The following is a 25,374-nucleotide window of genomic DNA, read 5'->3' on the forward strand; positions in this document are numbered from 1 at the left end:
GCATAGGAAAGGAGCAGTGTACAACAAGTACACATACATTCAAAGTACACCGCCCCATGCCAAATAATTAAATATGCTGCAGCGCGGCATTGCCGGGGCACCTCCGGCGCCCGGCAATACCGCAGTGCAGCTCATTGAGGCTGCATTGGGAGGGAGAGGTGTACACTAATTGATTGATTAATTGTATAATTAACATCAATAAAAGATTATCACAAAATATTTTCATAATCAATTGGCTAATAGCATAACTAAACCACCAGTGCTTCATCCGAAGATGTATCTTTCAGAAATTTAATTAAATAAGTCATTAATAAAAAATTCAATAATTAATTGATTACTCAATAAATAATTAATCGATTAATCGATAAATAATTAATCGATTAAATGATTAATCAATAAATCAAAAATATCCTTGATAGCCACATCACTTGGTCACTCATGTCCAAATATTAGCTCCCCCAGCTCAAAAGGTGCCTGAGATATTGGCCAAATGAGAAAGAAAATAAATAAATGATTAATAATGAAAATAAATAAATAATAAGCATAAAAAAATTAAATTATTAATCAATTTGGTCAGAGAACACATAAACTAGCACTATTTCATCAGCAACTGTAACTTTAAAAAAAAAATTTTTTTGTCATTAATCGAATAATTAAATAATTAATCGATTAATTGATTAATTAATAAATCAAAAATATCATTTGCAGCCAAATCACCTGGTCATTGGCATGTCCAAATGTCAGCTTCCTAACTCAAAAGGTGCTTGAGTTAATGGTCAGAAGAGAAAGGAAATTTGATTAATTCAATAAGTACTTAATTAATCGCTAATAATTAAATAACTCCTCAATTTATTGATTAATCAAAAAAAAAATACCGTTTTTGAAAAAAGACTTGCTCACTATTGTGCCGAAATTTCAGCTTCCTAGCTCAAAGGATGGCTGAGATATCGCCCGGACAAACAAGAAAGAAAGAAAACAAGAAAGAAAACAAGTACACAGACATTCAAAGTACACCGCCCCATGCCAAATAATTAAATATGCTGCAGCGCGGCATTGCCGGGGCACCTCCGGCGCCCGGCAATACCGCAGTGCAGCTCATTGAGGCTGCATTGGGAGGGAGAGGTGTACACTAATTGATTGATTAATTGTATGATTAAAATCAATAAAAGATTATCACAAAATATTTTCATAATCAATTGGCTAATCGCATAACTAAACCACTAGTGCTTCATCCGAAGATGTATCTTTTAGAAATTTCATTAAATAAGTCATTTATAAAAAATTAAATAATTAATTGATAACTCAATAAATAATGAATCGATTAATCAAAAAATAATTAATAGATGAAATGATTAATCAATAAATCAAAAATATCCTTGATAGCCACATCACTTGGTCACTCATGTCCAAATATTAGCTTCCCAGCTCAAAAGGTGCCTGAGATATTGGCCAAATGAGAAACCAAATAAATAAATGATTAATAATGAAAATAAATAAATAATAATCAATAAAAAATTAAATTATTAATCAATTCGGTCTGAGAACACATAAACCACCACCATTTCATCAGAATCTGTAACTTAAAAAAAATAAAAATTGTCATTAATCAAATAATTAAATAATTAATCGATTAATTGATTAAGTGATGAATTAATAAATCAAAAATAGCCTTTGCAGCCAAATCACCTGGTCATTGGCATGTCCAAATATCAGCTTCCTAACTCAAAAGGTGCCTGAGTTAATGGTCAGAAGAGAAAGGAAATTTAATTAATTAAATAAGTACTTAATTAATCGCTAATAATTAAATAACTCCTCAATTAATTGATTAATCAAAAAAAAATACTGTTTTTGAAAAAGGACTTGCTCACTATTGTGCCGAAATTTCAGCTTCCTAGCTCAAAGGATGGCTGAGATATCGCCCGGACAAACAAACAAGAAAGAAAACAAGTACACATACATTCAAAGTACACCGCCCCTTGCCAAATAATTAAATATGCTGCAGCGCGGCATTGCCGGGGCGCCTCCAGCGGCCGGCAATACCGCAGTGCAGCTCATTGAGGCTGCATTGGGAGGGGGAGGTGTACACTAATTGATTCATTAATTGTATAATTAAAATCAATAAAAGATTATCACAAAATATTTTCATAATCAATTGGCTAATCGCATAACTAAACCACTAGTGCTTCATCCGATGATGTATCTTTTAGAAATTTAATTAAATAAGTCATTTATAAAAAATTAAATAATTAATTGATTCCTCAATAAATAATTAATCGATTAATCAATAAATAATTAATAGATGAAATGATTAATCAATAAATCAAAAATATCCTTGATAGCCACATCACTTGGTCACTCATGTCCAAATATTAGCTTCCCAGCTCAAAAGGTGCCTGAGATATTGGCCAAATGAGAAAGAAAATAAATAAATGATTAATAATGAAAATAAATAAATAATAATCTTTAAAAAATTAAATTATTAATCAATTTGGTCAGAGAACACATAAAATACCACTATTTCATCAGAATCTGTAACTTTAAAAAAAAATTTTTTTTTGTCATTAATCGAATAATTAAATGATTAATTGATTCATTAATAAATCAAAAATATCCTTGGCAGCCAAATCACCTGGTCATTGGCATGTCCAAATATCAGCTTCCTAACTCAAAAGGTGCCTGAGTTAATGGTCAGAAGAGAAGGGAAATTTAATTAATTAAATAAGTACTTAATTAATCGCTAATAATTAAATAACTCCTCAATTTATTGATTAATGAAAAAAAAAAATACTGTTTTTGAAAAAGGACTTGCTCACTATTGTGCCGAAATTTCAGCTTCCTAGCTCTAAGGATGGCTGAGATATCGCCCGGACAAACAAACAAGAAAGAAAACAAGTACACATACATTCAAAGTACACCGCCCCATGCCAAATAATTAAATATGCTGCAGCGCGGCATTGCCGGGGCGCCTCGGGCGCCCGGCAATACCGCAGTGCAGCTCATTGAGGCTGCATGGGGAGGGAGAGGTGTACACTAATTGATTGATTAATTGTATAATTAAAATCAATAAAAGATTATCACAAAATATTTTCATAATCAATTGGCTAATCGCATAACTAAACCACTAGTGCTTCATCCGAAGATGTATCTTTTAGAAATTTAATTAAATAAGTCATTTATAAAAAATTAAATAATTAATTGATTACTCAATAAATAATTAATCGATTAATCAATAAATAATTAATAGATGAAATGATTAATCAATAAATCAAAAATATGCTTGATAGCCACATCACTTGGTCACTCATGTCCAAATATTAGCTCCCCCAGCTCAAAAGGTGCCTGAGATATTGGCCAAATGAGAAAGAAAATAAATAAATGATTAATAATGAAAATAAATAAATAATAAGCATAAAAAAATTAAATTATTAATCAATTTGGTCAGAGAACACATAAACTACCACTATTTCATCAGCAACTGTAACTAAAAAAAAAAAAATTTTTTTGTCATTAATCGAATAATTAAATAATTAATCGATTAATTGATTAATTAATAAATCAAAAATATCATTTGCAGCCAAATCACCTGGTCATTGGCATGTCCAAATGTCAGCTTCCTAACTCAAAAGGTGCCTGAGTTAATGGTCAGAAGAGAAAGGAAATTTGATTAATTAAATAAGTACTTAATTAATCGCTAATAATTAAATAACTCCTCAATTTATTGATTAATCAAAAAAAAATACTGTTTTTGACAAAGGACTATTGTGCCTACCTATTGTGCCGAAATTTCAGCTTCCTAGCTCAAAGGATGGCTGAGATATCGCCCGGACAAACAAACAAGAAAGAAAACAAGTACACATACATTCAAAGTACACCGCCCCATGCCCAATAATTAAATATGCTGCAGCGCGGCATTGCCGGGGCGCCTCGGGCGCCCGGCAATACCGCAGTGCAGCTCATTGAGGCTGCATTGGGAGGGAGAGGTGTACACTAATTGATTGATTAATTGTATAATTAAAATCAATAAAAGATTATCACAAAATATTTTCATAATCAATTGGCTAATCGCATAACTAAACCACTGGTGCTTCATCCGAAGATGTATCTTTTAGAAATTTAATTAAATAAGTCATTTATAAAAAATTAAATAATTAATTGATTACTCAATAAATAATTAATCGATTAATCAATAAATAATTAATAGATGAAATGATTAATCAATAAATCAAAAATATCCTTGATAGCCACATCACTTGGTCACTCATGTCCAAATATTAGCTTCCCAGCTCAAAATGTGCCTGAGATATTGGCCAAATGAGAAAGAAAATAAATAAATGATTAATAATGAAAATAAATAAATAATAATCATAAAAAATTAAATTATTAATCAATTTGGTCAGAGAACACATAAACTACCACTATTTCATCAGAATCTGTAACTTAAAAAAAATAAAAAAAATTGTCATTAATCGAATAATTAAATAATTAATCGATTAATTGATTAATTAATAAATCAAAAATATCCTTTGCAGCCAAATCACCTGGTTATTGGCATGTCCAAATATCAGCTTCCTACCTAAAAAGGTGCCTGAGTTAATGGTCAGAAGAGAAAGGAAATTTAATTAATTAAATAAGTACTTAATTAATCGCTAATAATTAAATAACTCCTCAATTTATTGATTAATCAAAAAAAAAATACTGTTTTTGAAAAAGGACTTGCTCACTATTGTGCCGAAATTTCAGCTTCCTAGCTCAAAGGATGGCTGAGATATCGCCCGGCCAACCAAGAAAGAAAACAAACAAGAAAGAAACCAGAGTGAAAACTGAGTACTCTCTTTCAGCGTGCGTCACTGCCGAGCCCCCTTTGGTGCCCGGCAATGAAGATTTGCAATGCCTGGAGATGGCATAGGAAAGGAGCGGTGTACAACAAGTACACATACATTCAAAGTACACCGCCCCATGCCAAATAATTAAATATGCTGCAGCGCGGCATTGCCGGGGCACCTCCGGCGCCCGGCAATACCACAGTGCAGCTCATTGAGGCTGCATTGGGAGGGAGAGGTGTACACTAATTGATTGATTAATTGTATAATTAAAAGCAATAAAAGATTATCACAAAATATTTTCATAATCAATTGGCTAATCGCATAACTAAACCACGAGTGCTTCATCCGAAGATGTATCTTTTAGAAATTTAAATAAATAAGTCATTATAAAAAATTAAATAATTAATTGATTACTCAATAAATAATTAATCGATTAATCAATAAATAATTAATAGATGAAATGATTAATCAATAAATCAAAAATATCCTTGATAGCCACATCACTTGGTCACTCATGTCCAAATATTAGCTTCCCAGCTCAAAAGGTGCCTGAGATATTGGCCAAATGAGAAAGAAAATAAATAAATGATTAATAATTAAAATAAATAAATAATAATCATAAAAAAATTATGGCTCCGCCAATGCTCAACGTCATCTTCAATATCCCCAATAAAACCTTCGTACATTACATGATCTTCAATATTGTCAATAAAGCCTTCTTACATCACATGATCTTCAATATCCTCAATGAAGCTTGAACAGGGGTAGAAGGATCATTGTTTGAGTGGGTCTAGGATAATCTGCCAGATGATATGTAGAAGAAGGATGCTCTTTTAAGTAGGTTTGATGGTCTCTACCAGTTTGAAAATTTACCAGTCTCTTGATCTGTACTCAAAAATTTACTAGTCTCTTGAAAGTAGGTTTGAAAATTTACTATTCTCTTGACCTATATTCAAAAATTCACTATTCTCAGTTCGAAAATTTACTATTCTCTTGATCTGTACTCAAAAATTAACTAGTCTCTTGATCTGTACTCAAAAATTTACTAGTCCCTTGATCTGCACTCAAAAAGTGATATTTTCTCTTGAAATCAAAAATTTACTATTCTTCCTATTAAGTATACTCTTGAATTCGAAAATTTGCCATTCTTCCCTATAATCTCTCTATAATCTCTCTTGATTAGAACTTGGAAATTTACTATTCTCAGTTCGAAAATTTACTATTCTCTTAATCTGTACCCAAAATTTTGCCATTCTTCCCTATAATCTCTCTATAATCTCTCTTGATCTGGACTCAAAAATTTACTAGTCTCTTGATCTGCACTCATAAAGTGATCTATTCTCTTGAAATCAAAAATTTACTATTCTTCCTATTAAGTAGACTCTTGGATTCGAAAATTTGCCATTCTTCCCTATAATCTCTCTATAATCTCTCTTGATCAGTACTCAAAAATTTACTATTCTCAGTTCGAAAATTTACTATTCTCTTTATCTGTACCCAAAAATTTGCCATTCTTCCCTATAATCTCTCTATACTCTCTCTTGATCTGTACTCAAAAATTTACTAGTCTCGTGATCTGTACCCAAAAATTTGCCATTCTTCCCTATAATCTCTCTATAATCTCTCTTGATCTGTACTCAAAAATTTACTAGTCTCTTGATCTGCACTCAAAAAGTGATCGATTCTCTTGATCTGTACTTTAAAATTTACTAGTCTCTTGATCTGTACCCAAAAATTTACCATTCTTCCCTATAATCTCTCTATAATCTCTCTTGATCTGTACTCAAAAATTTACTATTCCCAGTTCGAAAATTTACTATTCTCTTGATCTGTACCCAAAATTTTGCCATTCTTTCCTATAATCTCTCTATAATCTCTCTTGATCTGTACTCAAAAATTTACTAGTCTCTTGATCTGCACTCAAAAAGTGGTCTCTTCTCTTGAAATCAAAAATTTACTATTCTTCCTATTAAGTAGACTCTTGAATTCGAAAATTTGCCATTCTTCCCTATAATCTCTCTATAGTCTCTCTTGATCTGTACTCAAAAATTTACTAGTCTCTTGATCTGTACCCAAAAATTTGCCATTCTTACCTATAATCTCTCTTTAACCTCTCTTGATCTGTACTCAAAAATTTACTAGTCTCTTGATCTGTACCCAAAAATTTGCCATTCTTCCCTATAATCTCTCTATAATCTCTCTTGATCTGCACTCAAAAATTTACTGGTCTCTTGATCTGCACTCAAAAAGTGATCTATTCTCTTGATCTGTACTTAAAAATTTACTAGTCTCGTGATCTGTACCCAAAAATTTGCCATTCTTCCCTATAATCTCTCTATAATCTCTCTTGATCTGCACTCAAAAATTTACTGGTCTCTTGATCTGCACTCAAAAAGTGATCTATTCTCTTGATCTGTACTTAAAAATTTACTAGTCTCTTGATCTGCACCCAAAAAGTGATCTCTTCTCTTGAAATCAAAAATTTACTATTCTTCCTATTAAGTAGACTCTTGAATTCGAAAATTTGCCATTCTTCCCTATAATCTCTCTATAATCTCTCTTGATTAGAACTTGGAAATTTACTATTCTCAGTTCGAAAATTTACTATTCTCTTGATCTGTACCCAAAATTTTGCCATTCTTCCCTATAATCTCTCTGTAATCTCTCTTGATCTGGACTCAAAAATTTACTAGTCTCTTGATCTGCACTCAAAAAGTGATCTATTCTCTTGATCTGTACTTAAAAATTTACTAGTCTCTTGATCTGTACCCAAAAATTTACCATTCTTCCCTATAATCTCTCTATAATCTCTCTTGATCTGTACTCAAAAATTTACTATTCCCAGTTCGAAAATTTACTATTCTCTTGATCTGTACCCAAAATTTTGCCATTCTTCCCTATAATCTCTCTATAATCTCTCTTGATCTGTACTCAAAAATTTACTAGTCTCTTGATCTGCACTCAAAAAGTGATCTCTTCTCTTGAAATCAAAAATTTACTATTCTTCCTATTAAGTAGACTCTTGAATTCGAAAATTTGCCATTCTTCCCTATAATCTCTCTATAATCTCTCTTGATTAGAACTTGGAAATTTACTATTCTCAGTTCGAAAATTTACTATTCTCTTGATCTGTACCCAAAAATTTGCCATTCTCCCCTATAATCTCTCTATAATCTCTCTATAATCTCTCTTGATCTGTACTCAAAAATTTACTAGTCTCTTGATCTGCACTCAAAAAGTGATCTATTCTCTTGATCTGTACTCAAAAATTTACTGGTCTCTTGACCTGTACTCAAAAAGCGATCTATTCTCTTTTAAAGTTTCTCACTATATAAATAACATGAAATCTGGTTATTGTTCCGCCTGTGATAAACAGTACAATCGATATGATGTTCATGTCTGGACCATTAAACATGCTATTAATACATCTGATAAGAGTAAAAAAAATATGATAAGATGTGAACCTTGTAATAAGCTAATTAGAGTATTTATTAAAAGGAAACATAATCAAACAAAGCATCATTTAGATAATGTTCTTAACGGTTATAAAGAAGAAGAGATGACACATTGTGATCTTTGTGATAAGGATATGAAGAAGACTCGTTATAGATATCACATCCTAACCAAGAATCATATGAATATGTTGTCCCAAATTTAATTGAGTTTCCTGACTCTTATTTTTAATTTTTCATGTTTTATTTTAAGTAAAAGATAACTAGTATATAGTGAAGTTTTTTTACTATATAAATAGTATGGGTTCTACTTACTGTGAGAGTTGTGAGCAGAACTACAAACATATCAATAAACATTATAAAACACAAAAACATTTAAAGAGTAAAGATAATAAGTATTGTAAGATTTGTAAGACATGGGTTCTGAGAAGTGGGTATGAGCAACACTTAGATACTCAAAAACATTTGAAGAATCTCAAACCAAAGGTTCTTCCAAAGGTCTATTGTGAACGCTGTCAACACTACATCCTCAAGAAGGATTGGAAGCGCCATGAGAAGACAAGGAAACACCAAGTTCCATATTATGAGATTGAAAATTTAGATGGTGCTTTCAAAGGAAATATTAAAATTAGATTGTTCCGTTTCAAAGATCCAGTCCCCCGTTCTCTGGGAGCTGCTGTTGATCTTACAAAGGAAGGATTAGATGATCAGATTGATGAGACTATATCTGAAATGGGAAGTTGTAAATATTATTTGGGGGCTAAATTGGTTCTTCGTAAAAAGGAAGATCCACCATTTAACTTTTACCTACATACAACAACTTATATGGTACTTAATAAGAATGATTATGATAGAAATAAAGAACAGGTCTTTAATGAGCTTAAATATAGTGAATTTGATATTGATGATCTTATTGTCGGAAGCGGTCTCACTGTTGAAAAGGTTCTGTTTGTTGATGTTCACATTTTAAAATCTGATCCACTACAAGCAAGATCATATATTCAGCTTCCTAAAATCATCAAATATAAAAATGCTATAGTAAATATTCAGAATACTGATAACAAGTGCTTCTTGTGGTCTGTACTAGCATATCTACATCCAGCAAAAGAACATGCTGAAAGAGTAAGCAATTATATGAAATATGAAAATGAATTGAATATGGGAAATTTGAAATTTCCGATGACTCTTAATAATATCTCAAAGTTTGAAAAGTTAAATAATATTTCTATAAATGTTTATGGGTTGACTGAAAATAATAAAGTACAGATTTTACAAATCTCAGATGATGAGAAAGAAAAACATGTTGACCTCTTGTATTTCCGATCTGGTGAAATTGAACATTATGCTTATATCAAGAACTTTTCAAGATTGATTAAATCACAAGTCTATTCTAGAAAATGTAAAGTTTATCCATGTCGTCGGTGTTTGAATACATTTCATTCACAGGAGAGATTGGATACTCATAAACAATATTGTTCAAATGAGAAAGCAACAGTCATTACACTTCCAAAGCCTGGTTCTAAAATTTCATTCAAAGATCAAAATAAAACAATTAAACATCCTTTTGTGATATATGCTGATTTTGAGAGTATCTTGGAAAAAATAGCAACAGCGGCTCCAGATCCAAAAGAATCATACACAAATAAGTATCAAAAACATACTCCTTGCGGATTTTGTTATTATATCAAATCATCCGTTGGTGATGAATATAACAAGTTAGAGGAGTATAGAGGCTCAAATGCCCCAGAGGAGTTTGTGAAACGACTAGAAAAAGACTGTGTTCGATTAACCACGATAATGAGAGAAACCAATAAACCAATGTACTTGACGAGTGAAGAGAAAAGGGAATTTAGAAAAAACAATGTCTGTCATATTTGTGAGGAAAAAATTGGTGAAAGCCTAAAGGTTAGAGATCATTGCCATCTCACTGGTAAATATAGAGGTCCGGCTCATCAAAGTTGTAATATTAATTATAAACTCCCCTCTTTCATTCCTGTCTTTCTTCATAACAACGCTCATTATGATACACACTTGTTTATTAAAGAGTTGTCAAAGACTCCTGGGAGTATCAGTGCTATTCCAAGTACAGATCAAAAATACATCTCCTTTACAAAGATCATTCCAACAAGACCAACTACAAGAATTCGATTCTTGGATACATATAAATTCATGGCTAGTCCTCTTGCTAACCTAGTTAAAAATTTGAAAAAATTTCCATGTTTGGAGAATAATTATGAGGATACGGAACTCCTAACACAAAAGGGAATTTACGCGTACGACTATATGGATTCATTTAAAAGATTTGATGAAAAGAAACTTCCTCCAAAAGAAGATTTTTACAATATTCTAAATAATAGCAATGTTTCAGATGATGATTATGTACATGCTCAAAATGTTTGGAAAATACAATATCAATAATATGGGTGATTATCATGATCTCTATCTCAAGACTGATGTCCTTCTTCTAGCAGATGTATTCGAAGCATTTAGATCCGTGTGTCTTTCTGGATATGGCTTGGACCCTGCTCATTATTTCACAGCAAAGTGAAAGTCTTGCTTGGAGTGTTTTGTTGAAAATGACTAAACAAGATTTGGATTTGATAACCGATGTTGATATGCTCCTGATGATAGAGAGAGCAAAGAGAGGGGGAATTTCACAAGTCTGCTCATCAAGATATTCAAAAGCAAATAACAAATATCTTCCAGATTATGATCCAAAGAAAGATAGTTCCTATCTCATGTATTATGACGCCAACAACCTCTATGGGTGGGCAATGTCCCAAGCACAACCTTATGGAGGATTGAAATGGGAGAGTGATCATGAGGGTGTTCTAGAAAATATTCTGAGATCAACACAAAAAGAGTTGGATGAAAGGAAAGAAGGGTATTTCCTGGAGGTTGATCTAAAGTATCCAAAAGAACTCTTTGAGAAACATAAAGATCTTCCTTTCGGGTGTGAGAAAGAATTGACAAACCCAGAGTGGTTGAGTGAATATCAGAAATCGTTTGATTAAGGGATCAAGAACAGAAAAACTTTTAACAACATTCTTTGATAAGAAGAACTATGTACTACATCAGAGAAATCTTTTACAATTTGTGAAACATGGCCTAATTGTTGAGAAAGTTCATCGGGTCCTGAAATTCAAACAGAGTTATTGGTTAATGAAATATATTGATTTTAACACTCGAAAGAGAACGCTTGGAAAGACTGACTTTGAGAAAGATTTTTATAAGTTGATGAATAACGCGGTGTTTGGGAAGACTATGGTAAATGTTAGAAAGAGACAAAATATCAAGTTGACAACTTCCTGGGAACAAACTTCCAAACTAATCAACAGACTGAGCTTTGAGCGGGTTGAAATCTTTACAGAAAACTTTTGTGCTGTTCATATGATGAAAGAAGAAATTGAGATGGATAAACCGATTTATATTGGTACGACTGTTCTCGATCTATCAAAACTACTGATGTATGAATATTATTATGAGAATTTGAAAACAAAGTATGATGATAACGTCATGTTGATGTATATGGATACGGACAGCTTCATTCTGAGTATCAAGACAGATGACGTCTATGATGATATGAAAGCTGATTCTGTAATTTATGATACAAGCAACTATGATCAAAAGAGTGAATTGTTCTCGAATCAAAATAAAAAGGTGATTGGAAAGTTCAAGGATGAGCTTGGTGGAAATATTCTGAGTGAGTTCATAGCATTGAGAGCAAAGGCTTATGTGTATAAATATAGAGTTGGGAATGTGGAGAAGTGTGATCAGAAGCTCAAAGGGATTAAGAAAAATGTAATTAAAGAAAGTATAAATTTTGGTCATTATTATCAATGTTTGATGAGTGGGGAGGAACAGTATAGAAAGGTAAAAGAGATAAGGAGTTATAAGCATGAATTATATTCAGAAGATATAAATAAACTAGCACTAGGAGCATATGATGATAAACGATATATTTTAGATGGTGGTGTCATGTGTGTACCTTTTGGTTATATATAAATGGATAAAGAGTGGAGGTGTAATCAACCTTGGTATATAAATGGAAAACATAATGAGTGTGAGAAATACCAGATCCGAGAGGTTGAGAGGGTCAGAAGGTCCTCAAGACGGATAAACATATTCATTTGTTAAGTGGGGTAATGGAGGGCGGGAAGAAAAATATATTAGAGTGGAGTGAGAACTTTGATGGTTATCAACCGGATAATAAATATTATAATTTTAAAATGGTATGTGGATCGGGAGGAGGACAGACCAGGTCCCTCCGTGAAACATATCATTTTATAAACGCACAGAGAAAGGTACTTCATGCAAAGTTTATCAATATCCTAGATGTGGATGAGTTCCATAAGAGAATGGAGTTGTTAAAAAATTAGAAAATGAGCAAATATTAATAGGATAAATGAGGGATTTTGAATGTCGCGTGGTCCTTGGAGGTTAAGTAAGGACTCCCCCATTCACTTACATGTAAAAGGAGAAAGGGGTGTCGCGGTAATCAGGGGAAAAATGGACAGTTTGGGAAAAAGTCCCATCTAAATACATGGGTGTCCTGGAAGCCCCATTTTCTCCCTACTGAAGTACACCGCCCCATGCCAAATAATTAAATATGCTGCAGCGCGGCATTGCCGGGGCGCCTCAGGCGCCCGGCAATACCGCAGTGCAGCTCAATGAGGCTCCATTGGGAGGGAGAGGTGTACACTAATTGATTGATTAATTGTATAATTAAAATCAATAAAAGATTATCACAAAATATTTTCATAATCAATTGGCCAATCGCATAACTAAACCACTAGTGCTTCATCCGAAGATGTATCTTTTAGAAATTTAATGAAACAAGTCATTTATAAAAAAATTAAATAATTAATTGATTACTCAATAAATAATTAATCGATTAATCAATAAATAATTAATAGATGAAATGATTAATCAATAAATCAAAAATATCCTTGATAGCCACATCACTTGGTCACTCATGTCCAAATATTAGCTTCCCAGCTCAAAAGGTGCCTGAGATATTGGCCAAATGAGAAAGAAAATAAATAAATAATAATCATAAAAAAATTAAATTATTAATCAATTTGGTCAGAGAACACATAAACTACCACTATTTCATCAGAATCTGTAACTAAAAAAAAAAAATTCTTTTTGTCATTAATCGAATAATTAAATAATTAATCGATTAATTGATTAATTAATAAATCTAAAATATCCTTTGCAGCCAAATCACCTGGTCATTGGCATGTCCAAATATCAGCTTCCTAACTCAAAAGGTGCCTGAGTTAATGGTCAGAAGAGAAAGGAAATGTAATTAATTAAATAAGTACTTAATTAATCGCTAATAATTAAATAACTCATCAATTAATTGATTCATCAAAAAACAAAAAATATCGTTTTTGACAAAGTACTTGCTCACTATTGTGCCGAAATTTCAGCTTCCTAGCTCAAAGGATGGCTGAGATATCGCCCGGAGAAACAAACAAGAAAGAAAGCAAGAAAACAAGAAACCAGAGTGAAAACTGAGTACTCTCTTTCAGCGTGCGTCACTGCCGAACCCCCTTTGGTGCCCGGCAATGACGATTTTCAATGCCTGGAGATGGCAGAGGAAAGGAGCGGTGTACAACAAGTACAGATACATTCAAAGTACACCGCCCCATGCCAAATAATTAAATATGCTGCAGCGCGGCATTGCCGGGGCGCATCCGGCGCCCGGCAATACCGCAGTGCAGCTCATTGAGGCTGCATTGGGAGGGAGAGGTGTACACTAATTGATTGATTAATTGTATAATTAAAATCAATAAAAGATTATCACAAAATATTTTCATAATCAATTGGCTAATCGCATAACTAAACCACTAGTGCTTCATCCGAAGATGTATCTTTTAGAAATGTAATTAAATAAGTCATTTATAAAAAATTAAATAATTAATTGATTACTCAATAAATAATTAATCGATTAATCAATAAATAATTAATAGATGAAATGATTAATCAATAAATCAAAAATATCCTTGATAGCCACATCACTTGGTCACTCATGTCCAAATATTAGCTTCCCAGCTCAAAAGGTGCCTGAGATATTGGTCAAATGAGAAAGAAAATAAATAAATGGTTAAAAATGAAAATAAATAAATAATAATCATAAAAAAATAAAATTATTAATCAATTTGGTCAGAGAACACATAAACTACCACTATTTCATCAGAATCTGTAACTTAAAGAAAATTTTTTTTTGTCATTAATCGAATAATTAAATAATTAATCGATTAATTGATTAATTAATAAATCAAAAATATCCTTTGCAGCCAAATCACCTGGTCATTGGCATGTCCAAATGTCAGCTTCCTAACTCAAAAGGTGCCTGAGTTAATGGTCAGAAGAGAAAGGAAATTAGATTAATTAAATAAGTACTTTTTTTTTTTTTTTTTTTTTTTTTTTTTTTTTTTTTTTTTTTTTTTTTTTTTTTTTTTTTTTTTTTTTTTTTTTTTTTTTTTTTTTTTTTTTTTTTGTATACAAGATCGAGGCTCGTGAAAGAGCGAACATTAATTACACAGAAAGACAAACCGACACATAAAACATATAACATAGGGAGCGGTAGACAAGATGGGGAGAGAGGGGGAAGGACACAAACACAACATTTGAGAGCAGGGACCGAGAGACATGGAGACATCGAGAGATCTGAGAGAGGGCGAGGGCTTTGGGGGGGGGGGCGTGGGAAGGGGGCAGTGGGAGAGGTATAAAACATATGGACACTGCCAGGACTTCCAGGAAAGAAGTTGGAATTTCAAACAAGGTGGATCTGGGGTGAATTAGCGGGGGTAGAAAAGATCAAGGTTTTGGATGGGGGAAGATAAGAGATGGTGGTGAACAGCTGTTTTAAAGACCTGGAGGGAGGAGTGGGATTGAAGGGAGTGAGGGAGTTTGTTCCAGAGGCGGGAGAAAAGAGGAATGAAAGAGTGAAGGTGAGCGGAGAGCCGAGATTTCGGCAGTTTAACCATCAGAGGGTTGCTGGCAGATCTTGTGCGACCTGTAGGAATATTTGGGGGACAGAGCACAGAGAGAGCTGGGGGTGCAAGGCCGGAGAGGAGTCGGTAGAAGACAGAAAGACCACCTACCTGCCTGCGGTGAGTGAGTGAAAGGCCCTCAGAGATAGCTTCATCGCGGGAGATTCCAATAATTCTGAAAGCTTTGGTTTCAACAGCGTGAAGCCGAGCTAGGTGTGAGGCAGGAGCACCGGCCCATAGGGGAGAACAGTATTCCATTGAGCTGCGGATGAAAGCCTTGTATGTGGTGAGGAGCTCAGGTGTGCCGAGGAAGGACTTCGCACGACGGAGGATGCCCAGTCGGCGACTGGCTTTGGAGGCCAGCTGGGAAATGTGGTTTTCCCAAGAAAGATCATGGCAGATAGTGAGACCCAAAATCTTGAGCGACAGAACTTCTTGGAGAGGATTGTTGAGAAAGTAGATGGGAGGGTTGTCCAGTCGATCTTTTCGGAGAGACATAGTAAGAGTGTGAGATTTGTCAGGATTGAAAGACATGTTCCACTTGTTTGACCAGTCTGTGATTTTGTCCAGGTCTTCAGAGAGTGAAGAGGCAGCAGACTGCCGATCTGAGGGAAGAGGAATGGAGCGGCAGAGAGTGGAGTCATCAGCAAAGAGATAGAGAGGATTTTCGAGAGAGTCAGAGAGATCATTGATGAAGACCAGAAAAAGCACGGGGCCCAGAACACTGCCTTGGGGAACTCCAGCCTGAACAGGAAGAGGAGATGAGAGAAACCCATTCAGGGCCACACGTTGACAACGACTAGAGAGGAAGTCCGCCAGCCATGCGTGGAGATTTCCATGGATACCAAAGGAGGAGAGTTTGGTGAGCAGAGCGGGGTGCCAGACCGTGTCGAAGGCACGTGATATGTCGAGGGAGACAGCTCTAATTTCCTGTTTGGCATTGAGGACCTCCATCCATTGTTGAGACAGCAGAAGCAGCATGTCCAGAGTAGAGTGACCTGGTCTGAAACCAAATTGATGATCAGAGATCATCTTAATTCATACTTAATTCTTAATTCAGAGATCATACTTAATTAATCGCTAATAATTAAATAACTCCTCAATTTATTGATTAATCAAAAAAAAAAAACGTTTTTGACAAAGGACTTGCTCACTATTGTGCCGAAATTTCAGCTTCCTAACTCAAAGGATGGCTGAGATATCGCCCGGACAACCAAGAAAGAAAACAAACAAACAAGAAAGAAAGAAACCAGAGTGAAAACTGAGTACTCTCTTTCAGCGTGCGTCACTGCCGAGCCCCCTTTGGTGCACGGCAATGACGATTTGCAATGCCTGGAGATGGCATAGGAAAGGAGCGGTGTACAACAAGAAAACAAACAAGAAAACAAACAAGAAAACAAACAATAAACCAGAGTGAAAACTGAGTACTCTCTTTCAGCGTGCGTCACTGCCGAGCCCCCTTTGGTGCCCGGCAATGACGATTTGCAATGCCTGGAGATGGCATAGGAAAGGAGCGGTGTACAATAAATAAATGATTAATAATGAAAATAAATAAATAATAATCATAAAAAAATTAAATTATTAATCAATTTGGTCAGAGAACACAAACTACCACTATTTCATCAGAATCTGTAACTAAAAAAAAAATTTTTTTTTTGTCATTAATCAAATAATTAAATAATTAATCGATTAATTGATTAATTAATAAATCAAAAATATCCTTTGCAGCCAAATCACCTGGTCATTGGCATGTCCAAATATCAGCTTCCTAACTCAAAAGGTGCCTGAGTTAATGGTCAGAAGAGAAAGGAAATTTGATTAATTAAATAAGTACTTAATTAATCGCGAATAATTAAATAACTCCTCAATTTATTGATTAATCAAAAAAAAAAATACAGTTTTTGACAAAGGACTTGCTCACTACTGTGCCGAAATTTCAGCTTCCTAGCTCAAAGGATGGCTGAGATATCGCCCGGACAAACAAGAAAGAAAACAAACAAACAAGAAAGAAAGAAACCAGAGTGAAAACTGAGTACTCTCTTTCAGCGTGCGTCACTGCAGAGCCCCCTTTGGTGCCGGGCAATGACGATTTGCAATGCCTGGAGATGGCATAGGAAAGGAGCGGTGTACAACAAGAAAGAAAACAAGAAAACAAACAAACAATCAAACAAGTACACATACATTCAAAGTACACCGCCCCATGCCAAATAATTAAATATGCTGCAGCGCGGCATCGCCGGGGCGCCTCCGGCGCCCGGCAATACCACAGTGCAGCTCATTGAGGCTGCATTGGGAGGGAGAGGTGTACACTAATTGATTGATTAATTGTATGATTAAAATCAATAAAAGATTATCACAAAATATTTTCATAATCAATTGACTAATCGCATAACTAAACCACTAGTGCTTCATCTGAAGATGTATCTTTTAGAAATTTCATTAAATAAGTCATTTATAAAAAATTAAATAATTAATTGATTACTCAATAAATAATTAATCGATTAATCAATAAATAATTAATAGATGAAATGATTAATCAATAAATCAAAAATATCCTTGATAGCCACATCACTTGGTCACTCATGTCCAAATATTAGCTTCCCAGCTCAAAAGGTGCCTGAGATATTGGCCAAATGAGAAAGAAAATAAGTAAATGATTAATAATGAAAATAAATAAATAATAATCATTAAAAAAACAAATTATTAATCAATTCGGTCACAGAACACATAAACCACCACCATTTCATCAGAATCTGTAACTGAAAAAAAAAAAAAAATTTTTTTAGTACTTCATCAAATAATTAAATAATTAATCGATTAATTGTTTCATTGATTCATCAACAAATCAAAAATATCCTTGATAGCCACATCACTTGGTCACTCATGTCCAAATATTAGCTTCCGAGCTCAAAAGGTGCCTGAGATATTGGCCAAAGGAGAAAGAAAATAAATAAATGATTAATAATGAAAATAAATAAATAATAATCATTAAAAAATTAAATTATTAATCGATTCGGTCATAGAACGCATAAACCACCACCTTTTCATCAGAATCTGTAACTTTAAAAAAATAAAAATTGTCATCAATAGAATAATTAAATAATTAATTGATTAATTGATTAATTGATTAATTCATAAATCAAAAATAGCCTTTGCAGCCAAATCACCTGGTCATTGGCATGTCCAAATATCAGCTTCCTAACTCAAAAGGTGCCTGAGTTAATGGTCAGAAGAGAAAGGAAATTTGATTAATTAAATAAGTATTTAATTAATTGCTAATTAATTAAATAACTCCTCAATTAATTGATTCATCAAAAAACAAAAAATAGCGTTTTTGGTAAAGGACTTGCTCACTATTGTGCCGAAATTTCAGCTTCCAAGCTCAAAGGATGGCTGAGATATCGCCCGGACAAACAAACAAACAAACAAACAAACAACCAAGAAAACAAACAACCAGAGTGAAAACTGAGTACTCCCTTTCAGCGTGCGTCACTGCCAAGCCCCCTTCGGTGCCCAGCAATGACGATTTGCAATGCCTGGAGATGGCATAGGAAAGGTACGGTGTACAACAAGTGCAGTTACATTCAAAGTACACCGCCCCCTTGCCAAATAATTCAATATCCTACAGCGCAGCATTGCCGCGGCGCCTCGGGCACCCAGCAATACCGCAGTGCAGCTCGTGGAGCCTGCTTTGGGGGGGAGAGGTGTACAATAATTGATTGATTAATTGCATAATTAAAATCAATGAAAGATAATAATAAAATATTTTCTTAATCAATTGGCTTATAGCATAACTAAACCACGAGTGCTTCATCTGAAGATGTATCTTTTAGAAATTTAATTTAAAGTCGTTAATAAAAAATTAAATAAATAATTTATTAATCAATGAATAATTAATCGATTAAATGATGAATCAATAAATCAAAAATATCGTTTATAGCCTCATCACTTGGTCATTGTCATGTCCAAATATTAGCTTCCCAGCTCAAAAGGTGCCTGAGATATTGCCCAGATGAGAAATAAAAGAAATAAATAATTAATTATAAAAATGAATAAATAATCATCAGAAAAAAATTAAATAGCTAATGAATTGGCTAATAGAATACATAAACCACCACCATTTCATCCGAATCTGTAACTTAAATTTTTAAAATTAATTAAGTCATTCATCGAAGAATTAAATAATTAATCAATGAATGAAATCACAGCCAGATCACTTGGTCATTGGCATGTCCAAATATCAGCTTCCTAACTCAAAAGGTGCCTGAGATAATGCCGAGAAGAGAAAGGAAATGTATAAGCACTTAATTAATTGCTTATAATTATTAAATAACTCATCAATTAAGTGATTAATCAAAAAACAAAAAATATACATTTTTGACAATGTACATGCTCACGATTATGCCAAAATTTCAGCTTCCTAGCTCAAAGGATGGCTGAGATATCACCTGGCCAACCAAGAAAAACAAGAAAGCAAGAAAATAAGAAAGCAAGAAAACAAGAAAACAACCAGAGTGAAAACTGAGTACTTCCTTTCAGCGTGCGTCATTGCCGAGTCCCCTTCGGTGCCCAGCAATAACATCATGCAGCACCTGGAGATGGCATAGGAAAGGAGCGGTGTACAATAAGAAAACCAAAAACAAGTACAGATACATTCAAAGTACACCGCCCCCATGCCAAATAATTAAATATCCTACAGCGCGGCATTGCCGGGGCACCTCGGGTGCCCGGCAATACCGCAACGCAGCTCATGGAGACTGTGTTGGGAGGGAGAGGTGTACAATAATTGATTGATTAATTGCATAATTAAAATCAATGAAAGATAATCATAAAATATTTTCTTAATGAATTGGCTGATAGCATAACTAAACCACCAATGCTTCATCCGAAGATGCATCTTTTAGAAATTTAATTTAGTCATTAATAAAAAATTAAATAACTAATTTATTAATCAATGAATATATAATCGATTAAATGATTAATCAATAAATCAAAAATATCCTTTATAGCCACATCACTTGGTCACTGTTATGTCCAAATATTAGTTTCCCAGCTCAAAAGGTGGCTGAGATATTGCCCAGATGAGAAAGAAAATAAAAAATGACAAGTACAAATACATTCACAGTACACCGCCCCATTAGCCTAGTCAAAAAATCTGAAAATGTGCCTTTATAGAATGATTGAGGCATTTTTGAGTAAAAGCAAACAAACCACTTTTTCTGGGGTAGTTTTTTATGCTGAATATGAATCTGTTGTTTGCCAAGCCCAAAAATGCGTAATTAGGTCACTAATCAAGGTCAAAGGTCAATGAGTGCAAAATTCAATTTTTTTGAAAAAATGCTTTATTTTACATCCCCTATCTGTACATTTCAATTATTTTACAATATTTTGTCTAGTAAGGTTGCTAAAGCTTTTCAAAATCTTATTTTTAAAGGAAAACGTGAGGACACATCTATGCTCATTTGCCTTTATCTCTGTAAGGGGCGACAATTAGTTTTTGCGTAATTTGCTTGCAGTTTAACCTCTAAATGCACAATGGGGCAGAGTTTTTATGCTCCTATTGATGGTCTTGAGATAGATTTTATAAAGACAGAATCTAAATGTCACCGGTAAACAACATAGGTCAAAGGTCAATGAGTGCGAAAGTCTTGCAATGACGTAACAGTTACTTGCACTTGAAACCATCCCTTTCACTCAACAGTGAAAGTGGCTTCATCTTTCTGACCCCAATGCATTTGCCATGTTTGTCAAATCATTTCCATTCAGACAGAGCAGGGTGTTCTTCAATAGACCCTTAATGATGAAGAATGAATCTAATAGCCTAGCATAAGCCATCTAGTTCGTACCCTAGGCATCAGGCATTAAACATTTCAGGAGTACAGGTAAGGGTCTTTTTAAGATTGTTAAAAAATGAAATATAAAATCAAATGAAAGTAAAGGAATGCATTCTTCTTTGGTGAGATACATGTACATACAAATGTCTAATGTATGCTTGACATCTCACATCATAGGCAGGCCTACATACATGTACATTTACCTAACAGTAGCAAAAAGACAGGCAGGGCATGGGCATTGACGATGAGTGCCTAATGCATCTACCACTAATGAATTAGTGATATCGGTTAGATGTTTTGTCTTGAAGAAGCTTTACTTTGTGTCTTTGAGAATAAGATTAAAACCCGGGCCAACACTGCCTGCGCTTATTCGATCATTTAAGGGCTGTTGCAGTATATCATACAACGTTGTAGTTTTCATGGTCAGAACATGCGTGCCTGGTGCTTAGTTTGGTTTCTGTTTCTCCCCTCAGGCCAACCATGGAACCTATTGCCAGCCTCAAGCGACAGCGTGAGGATGTGTCGTTTGAACTTTGTATCATTTGTCAGGGAACTAGCCAGGTCAAAGATACGATTTTCAACCAGACAAACCAGGGTATAGCTGCCATCAGAGAGGCGACCGAGCTCCGATGCAAACTTAGACACTATGAATTTCGATCAGCCGTGGACAGGCTTTCGACTCTCTTTGCAGAGCCTCCAGAAAGTCTCCCCAAACTTAAATGGCATAAGCTATGTTACTCTGCATACACACACAAGGGGAAAATAAATGCTAAGCTAGCCAAGGAACAATCGAAAAACGAAAAAGATCCTGAAAGAAAGAGTGTTTTGGCTGAAGCATGTCCGTTTTTACGCAGTAGTACTACTAAGATGAACTGGACATTGTGTATGTTCTGCCAGAACTTTGACAAGAAGCAGAAGACAAGTCGTGTCACAACCTTCAAAATGAGTAATGAAATTACGGAAAAAGCTAAATTTGTACATAACATCTTAGTCCGTACTGCAAATGAGAATGATTTAATCTCAGCTGAGGCATGTTACCATGTTAACTGTCTTAGTAAATTCTTTAGGGATGTCAAAAGGGCGGAAACTGAAAGCAAATCAGCAGACATGGCGATATCATGGTTGTGTCAAGAGCTGCGTCACTCTGCTGAGAAAGGGCACGTATTTGAACTATCTGCAGTGTTCGAGAGGTACAAAGAGTTAGCCAGTGAGTGCGACGGCACAATTCCTAGATCGTATCTTAGTAGACTGGGGACTTTTAAAGAAACTTTGTCGAATTGCATTGGGGACATTTATGAATTTCTTGTGCTAAGAAATTTGGCGCCTTCAGAGAAACAAACTTTGCTTCTTCCACGACATTTCAGTCACATACCTCTTTCAGAAATGGTGTGCGGTCAGAACAGTGCAGACTATATTCCCATATTTAGACAACAGGATGATCATTTTCTGTCTTTAGTGCACGTTGCTCTGCAACTCCGCAGTGATATCATGTCACATCCTGCATTCGAAGGTTGCGATGTAAGCGAAAAAGCAGAGTTGGCAAGTGTACCACCATCTGTACTCATGTTTGTGAATATCTTGCTTGGAGGCCAAAGTAGTGTCGATGCTGAGTTTGACGAAAGTGAGATGTCTGAAACTGGTTGGGTGAAGAAGACAAGGGTCCTTAGCATTGGACAAGACATGGTCTATGGTGTATGTGGAGACAAGAAGGCACCGCCTAAACACGTTGGAATGGGTATGACGCTGCACCAGTCAACTCGATCAAAGAAATTAGTTGAGCTATTCCATAATGCTGGGCACATAATCAGCTATAACCGGGTTCTTAGGTATGACACTGCCATGGCTGAAAACACTCTGAAAGCGCTTGATCAAGAAACTGGGGCAGTTGTTACCAGCAACCTGGTTTCGGGACGATTTGTGCATTTTTCTGGCGACAATATTGACATCAATGACTCTACCCTAGATGGCAAAAATACATTTCACGCTACTCAGTTAGCTGCCTGGCAGAGGGGGCCATCTGCTGAAAGCGGTCTTGGAGACATCAAACCATCCAATACGTCAACGTTGGATATACCAACAGCAGTTGAAAAGATCCAACAACAGCAGTTTCCGACACCATCAAAGAAGGTCACAGAAGATGCTGAAAAGTTCATTTGCCATATCTACAAGGAACCATCTGAGAACTGTAATCAAGCCCGCATTAAACTGTTCAACAAATGCCATGCAACGGAGACCCTACCTCCATCTAGTGATGCAGCAAAGTTCCACATAGAGCGTGCAAACTACCAAAGTTTCATTTGGAGAGAGGCCAGTAATCCAATGACAGATCTGCCACCGCCGACTGATTGTGGATGGAAACTCGTTGATGACAAGTTGTCACCGGTTCTTACAACTTTACCGTCAATTCCAAAGGGATGCCGAGAACTTACTCAGTGTGGTTGCAAGAAAGGTTGCAGTTCTGATAGTTGCTCTTGTCGGAAGTGGGGGAAACAGTTCTGCACTGAGGCCTGCAAGTGCAATGCCAGTGAAACACCATGTCGAAGCAGGCCAAAGTAGGGGGGGGGGGGTCAGAGCTTACACAGTTAAGCTAATTGGCATTCCCCTGGGTGGCTCCTCCTTCCAGCCAATCAGTCTGACAGACTGCAATTGATTCAGGATTAATTAAGAATACATGTGATAATGATCAACTGCCTGCACTCCAAACATGTTTGCCATGAAGTGCATTTTGCGCCTTGTGCCATGTAAGTGCACTTTGCGCCTTGTGACCGTTAGCCTTAATTAAGTGGCTAATTAGTCAAATATTGACATTTAGTGTAGAAAACAATCTTGCTATTATATAGGACTCAGGTAAACCACTTCACTGATGGTATTTAAGGCAACAATTCAAGTGAATTAAAACAGTATGTCAAAAAACGAAAAGTTGCTTCATTACGGATATATTCACAAAAATCTGATTTTTTCCCTTCACAATTCCCTTTACTTTCATAATTGTGAAAAGCTGTAGTAACCTTACCAGACAAAATACTGTAAAATAATTGAAATGTACAGATAGGTGATGTAAAATAAAACATTTTTTCAAAAATTTTGAATTTTGCACTCATTGACTTTGACCTTGATTAGTGACCTAATTACGCATTTTTGGGCTTGGCAAACAACAGATTCGTATTCAGCACGAAAAACTACCCCAGAAAAAGTGGTTTGCTTGCTTTTACTCAAAAATGCCTCATGAATTCACGTTTCCCAGAAATTTGACGAGACTACATGCCAAATAATTCAATATGCTGCAGCGCGGCATTGCCGGGGCGCCTCGGGTGCCCGGCAATACCGCAGTGCAGCTCATTGAGGCTGCGTTGGGAGGGAGAGGAGTACACTAATTGATTGATTAATTGTATAATTAAAATCAATAAAAGATTATCACAAAATATTTTCATAATCAATTGGCTAATTGCATAACTAAACCACTAGTGCTTCATCCGAAGATGTATCTTTTAGAAATTTAATTAAATAAGTCATTTATAAAAAATTAAATAATTAATTGATTACTCAATAAATAATTAATCGATTAATCAATAAATAATTAATAGATGAAATGATTAATCAATAAATCAAAAATATCCTTTACAGCCAAAATCACTTGGTCATTGTCATGGCCAAATATCAGCTCCCTCGCTCAAAGGGTGCCTGAGATATTTCCCAGATGAGAAATAAAATAAAGAAATAATTTCTAATGAAAAAAAATAAATAATAATCATTAAAAAAATGAAATAATTAATCAATTCACTAATAGAACACGTAAACCACCACCATTTCATCAGCATATGTAACTAAAAAAAAAAAAAATGTCATTAATCGAATAATTAAATCATTAATCTATTCATTGATTAATCAAGAAATCAAAAATATCTTTTACAGGCAAATCACTGTCATTGGCATGTCCAAATATCATCTTCCTCACTGAAAAGGTGCCTGAGATCATGGCCATAAGAGAAAGGAAATAACTAAGTACTTAATTCATCGCTAATAATTAAATAACTCATCAATTAATTGATTAATCAAAAAACAAAAAATACTGTTTTTGAAAAAGGACTTGCTCACTATTGTGCCGAAATTTCAGCTTCCTAGCTCAAAGGATGGCTGAGATATCGCCCAGACAACCAAGAAAACAAACAAACAATCAGAGTGAAAACTGAGTACTCCATTTCAGCGTGCGTCATTGCCGAGCCCCCTTCGGTGCCCGGCAATGATGTTATGCAGCACCTGG

This window comes from Myxine glutinosa, chromosome 1 (assembly GCF_964187855.1).
Source record: "Myxine glutinosa chromosome 1, kmMyxGlut1.1, whole genome shotgun sequence".
Classification (NCBI taxonomy): Eukaryota; Metazoa; Chordata; class Myxini; order Myxiniformes; family Myxinidae; genus Myxine; species Myxine glutinosa.